Source organism: Lathamus discolor, chromosome 3 (genome assembly GCF_037157495.1).
Source record: "Lathamus discolor isolate bLatDis1 chromosome 3, bLatDis1.hap1, whole genome shotgun sequence".
NCBI classification, from domain to species: domain Eukaryota; kingdom Metazoa; phylum Chordata; class Aves; order Psittaciformes; family Psittacidae; genus Lathamus; species Lathamus discolor.
In genome coordinates this window covers 107,899,957-107,910,441 of record NC_088886.1, presented here as the reverse complement: position 1 = coordinate 107,910,441, position 10,485 = coordinate 107,899,957, and the positions used below count along the sequence as shown (strand labels likewise).

Here is a 10,485-nt window from a genome sequence, read left to right as displayed (position 1 = left end):
GCACAGACATATCTTCTATAGAAAGGGAGAAAAAATAAAGTAGAAGTAGAGCTTTTATGCATCACTGGAGGGGATGGATTAGCAGGGCAAAGAATAAGGTTTCAAATATATAGTCTCCCTGGAGCTTTAGCTTCAAACTGAAGTTGGACACAAACGACGCAAACCAGTTTTTTGTCTTAACAGTGGAGAAACCGCATCTCCTGACATTTGCCAATGTGGAATTTCCACAATGACCATAAACAGTGAAGGCTGTTCCATTCCCTGTGGACATTAAAGTCCTCATAGTCTAGTTTTTATGAGGTACATGTGCTCAACTCACTTACTGCCTCTGTTGAAAAGTCTTAACAGCACAGAAAAGACAATGGTCTTGTGCACAAGTAAAGTGATATTTTCCTTATCCTACAAGATCACTGTAAGTCAGATTGTCAGGGCTGTGAAAGGAAGCCTGCCTTGTTACTATCCATGGTGCTCAAGAAGAAAAACATTTGTCACTAGATATACTCACCTGCTACCCTTTATAATTACCAAGGAAATAATTTAAAATAGAGCCAAGAATATTAAATTGTGTCATGCTCCAGTTTCATTATTCAATACACTACTAAGCATTCTTCAGGAACCAAAATTTCTAGATTGATTTAAGATACAGCCTCAACCAGTAATCAGGTTCTGAGAGTGTAAAACATGGATAGTAGTGACAGCAATGCCTGCACTGAGAGGAAACATATTTATGACCTCAAAGACAAATGTAGAAGGCGCTGCTTTAAGTTCATTCACATGAACGTTCAACCAGCCTTGAGGCATGGAATTGGTTAACTCTCAATACTTATCTCAAAAGCCTGTATTCCTTATCAAGGTGAAAAATAAAAATAAAAGCAGTGTTTGATTTTCTCTAAAAGCCAATCAGATGTTTTGTAATAATCCTAGAATAACTATGATTCCACAGTATCACAGAGAAGCTGAATATCAAATTTACAGTGGTAAAATTAAGACATCAACTCTGGATTATAAGAAAGTTGGAAGGAAGCAAAATTAATGAACTTACCATACTGCTTGAAGACGCAGTGTGTCATTTAGGGTACAGAGGAAGAATGCAGCATGGAGCTTCCTCAAAATTTCATTATTCCTCAAAATCCTTGCAGAAGGGTCTGAGTAGACTGATACCTCAAAAAGTGCTGCTGCTTCTTTGAGGAATCTGTCAGACAGACACAAGCAGATTATTTAAAGAGAAATTTAAGATGGTTAGGGTGGTGAGACACTGGAATCGGTTGCCCAGGGAGGCTGTGAGTGCTCCATCCCTGGCAGTGTTCAACGCCAGGTTGGATGAAGCCTTGTGTTGGATGGTTTAGTGAGAGGTGTCCCTGTCCATGGCAGGGGGGTTGGAACTAGATGATCTTGAGGTCCCTTCCAACCCTAACTATTCTATGGTGGAGGGAAAAAGAAGTCCTAACATGCAAGCAATCAGCAACATAAGAACATTGTTTCTGGTGTCATGACAGTGGTCCGTTAGGCGTCCATGGGCAAGTGAAAACAGTAGTGAACTAAAAATACTCAAAACCAAAGTACGATTCTCAGCCGGGCTGAAAACTGTACAAGTTGGCAGCATATACCGCTGGCAACATGCCCAAGCAGTGAGGGACAAGGTTATGGCCTCAATCCCTGAGTGCTTGCCAACATCTGGCAGCAGATGCTAAGGAAGCACATGCTTCCCATTACACCAGCAGTTAGAGGATACATTAGATAGCATCCTGTTCCCAGACTATCAAGCATTAGCACAAAGCACTTATGATCAAGACTGTCAAGGCAGAGGGGCAAAGCATCTTTTCTAAATGCCTCTCTCTAGCTGCAGCATTTAAATGTATTCCAATTGACTACAGACTAAAGTAGCATCTGAAGCATCATTTCTTCTTTTTTTCTATACATCTTACTATGTCTTTTTTTTTTTCCTATATTTGTAAGAATCTGAATCGGATAAAATGCAGAACATTAATTTCAGAATACCAAATATAACACAAGGCTGTTGCTTTGACATTCTTTTGTGACTGAATTTATACAGAAGCTATGACGGTTTGGTAGAATCAGTTCTAGGATTTCAACATAGAGAAACAAGCTCGCAACAGCTAAGCAGAGGAGTCCTTCTTAGCTACCTCTATGTCTAACTTCAGCAGCCAGCATTCCCAGGAATACTGGTGGAAGGCACACTATTGTTTGCACACATATCACCATCGCCCTTTGCATCTGATCAAAAAGAATAAAGGAAGGCACAAAGATGTAGATTCCTAAGCACTTAGCCCCCCTAGATACACAGGCTACAAATTAATATCCAAGACAGGAAATACTACGACTACACACAGGAGATGAGCTGCATTTAACAAGCACTTGAATTCCTCCAAGATGTGCAGTGATCAGAAAGTCTTAACTTAGTTCTACACCCTATGGTTTAGATCTATCACCACAGTTTACTGAAAAGGATAAAGTAACTGTAGATGCATTTTATATTGGTTAATTTAAAAGGACACTCAATACTTGACCAAAGTACATTTCATTAACAGTTTTCACATATCTGACCAAAAAAAAAAAAAATAAAAAAAAAAATTATTAAAAAATGGTGTATTGAGCACTGCTGTCTTTTTTCTTCTCATTTTCATTTTCTTAAAGGAAAAAGAGGCAGAACAAGTACTATTATTTAACATTGTCTGTACATCGAAAGTAGATTAACAGACTCAGGAAGAGTATGAGACTGGTACTGCACAAAAGACTGCTAAAATTGCAGGCTGTAGAACAGCAACACAATTGTGGACGAGTGGTCAAAATGTTCTGGTTTCAGGTGAGATTATTTTCTTTTTCGTAGCTGATGCAGGGCTGTGTTTTGGCTTTAGTCTGAGAACAATGATGAAAAAATATTTTTAGTCAAATGACATATGTGGCAACATTATCCCGTGAGAGTTCCTGCTTTGTAACTACTTCATTTTCCATTAAAACTCATACCTACCAGGCACTAAGCAGGACTCCATGCTTAGAAACATGATAGGAGGAGAATGTAAATATGAGAAGGAAGGAAAGCAGTGAAGAACAGAAGTGAAACTTGATCAGACATTTGAAATAAAGTCATCTATACACAAACTCACAGTGGATAATGATTTTTCTCCTGATAATTACTGTTTGGCACCTGCCAGTCACGTATGCACTCAGTGGTTTAGTAGGTACTATTTTGTTTCTCAAGAGTGTTACTTTAAAAGCCAGAATACAAGAGAATAGAAAAGCAACCATTTTTTCAATATAGGAAATATTCATCAAGACATCAATTTTGCCTTTGTTACACCAAATTTCTTTACTCCTTTACCGCAGGTACACCATAACCACAATTTTCAACCTTCTACAGTTCTTCTCAGTTAATAGCCTGTACCTTCCTTACATTGCTTGGACAAGAAAGAGAATCGAAAATGCTCTGTGCAGCAATGAATGGCAAGAGCAAGCCTCAGGAAACTACTGGAACAGCCTGCAACCCCCAGAGCTCACTGAAGTTTGAGGCACATCAGAAAATTCAAGCTGAGCATAAAGCATATTTAAATCTCTTTAGCTGCCTCCATGACTATTCACTGACTATCTGGCCTCAAATCTCATCTGTTTACCTAGCTTAAAAAAACTACATTGAAGTAAAGCTCCTCGAAGTACATATTGATCCCTTGCTTTCATGTGTCTCTGTTCTGAAAGCCGTACTTTCCTGGCTATGATCTACCAGCTACTTTCAGAACTGTTACCAACCATATCACCAAGATAAGAAAGTTTCTAAAAGAGCATTGTTGTTGTGCTATTGAGCACAACAGTTAATAACTATTTACTGTCAGGCTTTTTAAGTCACTTATTTTACCAGAGCTGCTTTGCATTCCATACCTTCCTGCATGCTAATTTGAACATAAGCTCTTTTCAGCCGTATCTCATTATTACACAAAATGAGCAGATCACTCCTCTAACACGATTACTCAAGTTCATCCTCCCTTTCTATTATCTTCAGTGACAAACTGACAGAGAACTTAAATTTTGCTGGCTTTTATTATGCCAACAATACAACAAATAAACCAAGAATGAGTCCTTTAAGGGGACTGAAAAAGCCACAGTCCCCTCAAGTTTTATACCCTTATTGACTATTTCTTTCAGACTCCTTGAAAAAAAAAATTCATCAATGCCCTTATTTTAACAATCACTTTACACAGAGTAGTAATTCTCTAATAGATTTTGATTAACAATAGTTTGAATTATGCTTACACCATATGTGCTTTAAAAAGTAGGAAAAATACCTAAAATTATAATCCTAACATTTTGTGTTTCATATACAAAAAAAAATACAGCCATATGCAAAGACATATTCCTCCTTAATATTGTACTTCAGCAGATGTACCACAGATGTTTCTAATTTTAATAGATTTTTTTAGTTAAGGAATCATTTCAGAAAACTGCAGGTATACTTTTCTGGTTGCTTGCAAGAAATAGGTTATTGATGAAAGTATTTTTCAGAGATAATCAAGACATAAAGACATCATCAGGATAGACTTTTTTTCTCTCCACCAGACACGTTTGTGGATGAAACCAGAGTAAGATACCTGACTGTTGTGTAGCAGCACTACTATACTACACTATCATTGAATCATAGAATAATGGGCGTTGGAAGGAACCTTACAAAGGTGATCTTGTCCAGTCCCCCTGCAATGAGCAGGGACATCTGTATGTTGGAAAGGCCAGACCTTCTCTAACTCTGTGTTAGACTGTATTTTTACTTTTGTTATTTGGAAATTTTAAATATCCTATCATAATAATCAGCTTAATCATCAGTCTCTCAGTTTTTTGGTCAAAACAGACATTCTTCCTTCCTTTTGATGCTAATATTTAACAACTTTTTTTTTTTTTGTTACCACTCCCATCAAAGTTGTGCTTAAACAGAAGAAGAAATCACAGCTTTGCTTGTTAGTTGGAGGTAAGCATCTGGCTCACTTCTAAGCATGGAAATAGAAGAGGAGGAGGGATTTCTTACGTGCCTAAAGAACATAGTCTCATCATATAATTGCTTTTAATTAATATTGTATGATCCCAAGCTGACACTATCAGACAGCTTTTTTCACTGCACTAGCAATGTATTGATCTTCCGAGTGCCAGCCACCCACACCACCCAAACACTAAACACGTGTGATTGACATAAATCTGGAGTCTCCTTATGGTTTGTTCACCAGTAATGTCAATAGAAGAAAAACACTACAGTTTGAGTTTGGGTGGGGTTGTTTTGTTTTGTTTTGTTTTGAGTTGTTTTGGGGGTTTTTGTCTGTATTGGACATGACTGAAATTTGCCCTCATTTGCAGACAATGAGACAAGTTCCTTTCTATTTTCACTTATTTCACTGGAAACAGGCACACCTATCTGCGACCCAACTCCTTTCAACTGGAAAAATTCCCATCAGCTTAAAGTTAAGGGAAACAAGGTTTAGTGCAAAGAAAACCAAACTAGTATGATAATTTACCAATATACATGACACCATCACATCACAAAGGTACCCTTACTAGAACAACTCCCACATCAGTTTCATGAAGACTATTATCCTGAGTTTATACCCATGTCTGGATGACTAAGAGCCAAAACTCCACAAAGTCAGCATGAATCTTACTGGTGCATTACAGTGCACGTTGAAAATCTATTCATTTTATGTGTGCAGCCAGTTAAGAAACTAAAAGACAGTTTCTCATCTGGGATTCAGTCATCTTATTTTGCTTTCATATACGTGTTTTTACTCCCCAGTTGAAAGAACCACTGCTGTGTAAATACTTGAGATAGAAAAATGCAGCTAGAGAACCAATCACAAAACTTTCTGTTTCTGTTTCTCCCCACTTACAAAATATTTTATCAGTTCTTCATAAAGAAATTTCAGGTTCGATATTCTTTTGAAGCTATTGAATACACACAGTGATTCCCCCCCCCCCCCCCCCCCCAGCTATCATCACTTATGTATACAAAGTTTATAAACTGAAAGAAAACCATAAAGTAAAAACATTCCTTCACTCCTGCCTGAAGAGGATCAACACACTTGTAAATTAAACAGCATCCTATACGTAGGGCTCACCTGTCTTTTTCTAAATACCTTTAGTTAGACGCTCACAAAAGACAGTCAACCCTTACACTTCGTGCAGTCTCAGCTTTTAGGTGCCTTCACTGGCTTCTTCTCAGAGAAAAGAGGAGAAGAAAATTCTTTTTACTTAGAGGCGTGAGACACCAGCTGCTACGTGCATGCTAAATTTTTCTTTCTTTTGTTGGAAATATTTGGTATTTGGTATAAAAGTGTTTGCTGTCTAGACCTTCCACTTACTACACAGACTTTCAGTATTCAGTTCTTGCTTTCTGTATTGTCTGTCCCAGCTTTCTTTATGCCCTTAATTTTGCAGGCACTCATCTTCCAACAGCCACCTTCTTATGAGCAGGCTGTTTCCCTGAAGGTCAGGCGTCATGGTTTAACCCCAGCTGGCAAGTAAGCACCACAGAGTTGTAGGATGGGAGGAGAGAATCCGAAGGGTGAAAGTCAGAAAATACATGGGTTGAGATAAAAGACGATTTAATAGAAAAAACTAAAGCCATGCACACAAGCAAAGCAAAATAAGAAATTCATTCAGTACTTCCCATTGGGAGGCAGGTGTTCAGACATCTCCAGGATAGCAGGGCTGCATCACATTTAATGGTTACTCAGAAAGACAAAAGCCATCAATCTGAATGTCCCTACTTCCGTCTTCTCAGCTTTACATGCTGAGCATGCTGCCATATGTTATGGAATATCCCTTTGGTCAGCTAGGATCAGCAGTCCTGGCTGTGTCTCCTCCCAGCTTCTTACGTACCCCCAGTCTATTTGTTGCTGGGGTGGAGTGAGGTGGGAACAAGAAAAGGTCTTGATCCTGTGCAAGCACTGCTCATCAGAACTAAATATTCCTGAATTATCAGCTCTGTTTCCAGCACAAATCCAAAACATAGCCTCATAGCAGCTACTATGAAGAAAATTAACTCTATTCCAGACAAAACCAGCACATTCTCCACTCCTTATTCCATACCATTTACGTTATGCTCCGGTACCACACTGTCCAATACAATCTCATTAACCACCACACCTTTTCCATCCTTTGATAGATATATATATATATATAGATATATAGATATACAGATATCATTCCCTAAGCCATAAGGAAAAAAAAAAAATCTGAGCTAATTACATATGAGAGATATTTAACTCTCTGTATCCCCTCATGGAAGGACAACTAATACCAGCTGCTGGAAAACCTGAGACAAGCTACAGTACTACATTGTAGGCAAGGAGTGAATAAAGAATCTTTCACCTCCCATTTACCTCCCAACTGAAAGGGAAAAAAGTGGACACTTCATTCACTGATGAGACAACAAATGGCCATGTCATGTCCATAAAACTGGCACTCACAGATGTTGGGAGCAGGAAGGGCTGCTTGAGAAGGATGTGACTTGTGTTGATCAGAGCAAACTGTCACATGGAAAGCAGTCTGCGTTGCCTGCGCAGTTCTTCACTTGTTCTGCTTTAACTCTTTCAAGCATTCATTGGTGATAAACCACATCATCCTTACACTGAGAGAGCAGTTAGAGCTCTTTCTAAATTGCTATCCAGTTTTTGAATCTATAAAGTTTATGTTTTCACAAGGTTTCTTTTTAGCTGATATAAGGACTTAAACAAAAAAAGCAAAACTTTCAAAATGACACATTATCGGCACAAAAAAAATAGAGCTCTCTAGGCAATCAAAAGATCCAAAACCAGGTGCATGCAACATCTGGGGAGTTGCCAACACTTCACTGCAGAGCTGAATATTGACAAATAGGTGGGAAAATGAAGAAAGTATTCCCAGATGAGAGAAGAGAAGGTGATGAGAGGAAAGAATGAGCTCCTTTAGACAAGGACAAAAAAAAGAATACTTTTCACTGTCATCTAATTAGGTCTCGGGGGAGATAAGTGATTAATTCAACATAATGGTGTAAATTGGAAGAATGCAGAAAGTGATTTGGTAAGATGATGGGAAATTAGAGTATTTATATTTCCTAACTGGAAACATACTCACTGACTAAAAAGCCATGTATGCAAGTGGAGCATTCTTTTTCTACTGTATGATTATTTCACACTGGGAAACAGCTGTGTGTTTGCAGATTGATGGTCATAGAGACTCTATGTTCTGAGCAACTGAGCCTATTTCAAGTCAGTCAAACACTACTAAATCCTATAGTTGCCATATACATCTTTAAATACACAGTGTTTCCATAGCTCTATTGAATATGGCAGTCCATTGACTATGACTAAAGCCTGTTCATTAATATTTTTAGCATGCCAGGACAACATCATTTTCTTTCTGTGGTATATGCATGGAGATGTTTTGTTTTCTTCCATGCACTTCTCTATTGTATAATCATGCCTTTGTTATGACCACCCTAAGGGGCAGCACACTAGACTGCTCCATTATAGGTGTTTAGGAAATTTCAAGAGCTTAAAGTGTCCTTGCTCCTCTCTTGTCTTGATGGGGAAGAAACCAAGTGATCACAGGGAAGCCGTAGCATGCAAGATACTGACTTTCTATTCTAAACTGCACTTTCTGAAACTAGAAGAAACATTCCTCTATATGGCATAAAAGCTAGTCCCCAGATGATTTGATAGCATAGTGCTTCAGTGCATTCTATTACAATTATATAAATACAAGGTAATGTGCTGTGCAATTACACTCACCTAGGCTTTCCTTGAATAGAAAAGAAATTATAAATTTATTCCTTTTCAGTACAGACTTGGACGAAATATTCACACTGGTGGAAAGGGCAAGATTCAAGAAGCCAGAAGCAGTCAAGAGGAAATAAGGATGGAAAAAGGGAAACTAAGGCATGAAAGCGACAGAGGAGTAAAGACTGAAACAACCCAGAGTATATATTAGGCATGATCTCAAACAAGCAGTGATAGCAGAATGTAGAAGGCCAGCAGGGACATGCAGAAGGTTCAAAGTGAGGTGAGAGGCAGATGCACTTTGCCAGTGAAGACTGCATGTAAAGATTCAGGGAGGAAAGAAGCTATAAGCTGTCTTTAGAATGTATGTCAGAAAACTAACAGCACAGAGCAAATGGAAAGATAGGGCCAGGAGACATCACTTATGCCCTGGTTTATTCAGGTGCAAAATATCAGGAAATTTTAAGGGATTTCATTGTTTGAACTTCTCACAAAGGTCCATCTGTGTCAATGTATTCCCTTCTTGCCATGAATGTGGCATGATCCTTTGCAATGTCAGGGAAGGCTCTGCTACGTAGTTGGTGTTTTATAGGGATATAAATGCTCATTGTAGCAGCTTTACATGCCAAAAGGAAACATCAGACTTGATCCCCAGAAAGGCAGTGGTGCTAGAAAAGGTTGCCAATTATAGTATGTGATTTGAAGGAGAAGCACCATCCAACAGACATAAGCAAAGGTTTGGCACCAAGTCTCACATGACAGAAATTCCACTTTATAACACGAAGATGTTGTGTGGTGCAGTGACTGCAACACAGGGTTTTTCACTGAGAAATTAAGTATTTGTAATAAAGCACTTGTGAGGGAAGCCTGCCTGAGGAATAGTGTGTGTATTTAATTCAGTGGAGAAAGTGTTTAGAGGTAGTTCAACCTTGCAAAAAGTATGGCCCCTCTGTGTGAGTAAGGTCAGCAGGAGCCTGAGTTATCCACCACATAACAGCCCATCAGCCTTTATAATCCTGGCAGCTGCTTGGTTTTGTTCTTCTCCTGAGAGCGCAGGGGATGTGTCAGGTTTTAACATGCAGTCTGTTTCACTAGCTCCTGGAAGGAAGGATGATAGTGCTGTAACTCCCTTTTGGAGAAAGGTTTTAAATGTTCAGTGACTCTGAATGGCTATCCTGCAGGGTAAGAAGGGGCATATTCTTCCCACTTAGTTATAGACAGTACCACAGTATTTGGCTTTTAGCCACCAAACGTTACAACCTGTGTGTAACCCAATCAAGAACATTTTTCTCTCTTGTACAATTTTAACCTTTATGTATTAAATATTCATATTATAAACAGTTCTGCAGGCCAGTTCTTCAGCAGTCTTAAGCAGAATGGGCTTATAAAATGCAAAATCCCAAAGAAAAAGAAAAAAAATTCATCATTTCAGCTTACCACCACCACCTGTACCAGGGAAAATGCTACAGAGGATGCAACATGTACATGTGCACGTTATAATCATAGAATCATAGTTGGAAAAGACCTTTAAAACAGTCAAGTCCAACCATTAACCTAGCTCTTCCAAGTCCACCACTAAACTAGGTCCCTTCACACCACATCCACAGGTCTTCTAAATACCTCCAGGGATGGTGACTCAACCACTTCCCTGGGCATCCTGTTCCAATTCTTAAAACTTCTACCTGGCACTGGGCTACTAAATCTAATGTTTAATCATTTTTCACAGATTTTGAGAAGG

General features: G+C 38.7%; 1 long non-coding RNA gene across 1 annotated transcript in view; it reads right to left on the bottom strand.

Moving 5' to 3' along the window:
• Positions 1–1,096: 1,096 nt before the first annotated feature.
• Positions 1,097–10,485, bottom strand: part of LOC136011174 (uncharacterized) — a 45,467-nt gene continuing 36,078 nt past the window's right edge. Inside the window, exon 3 of the long non-coding RNA XR_010611260.1 lies at positions 1,097–1,192. This is a non-coding gene — a long non-coding RNA (uncharacterized LOC136011174). The remainder of the gene's footprint in view (positions 1,193–10,485) is intronic.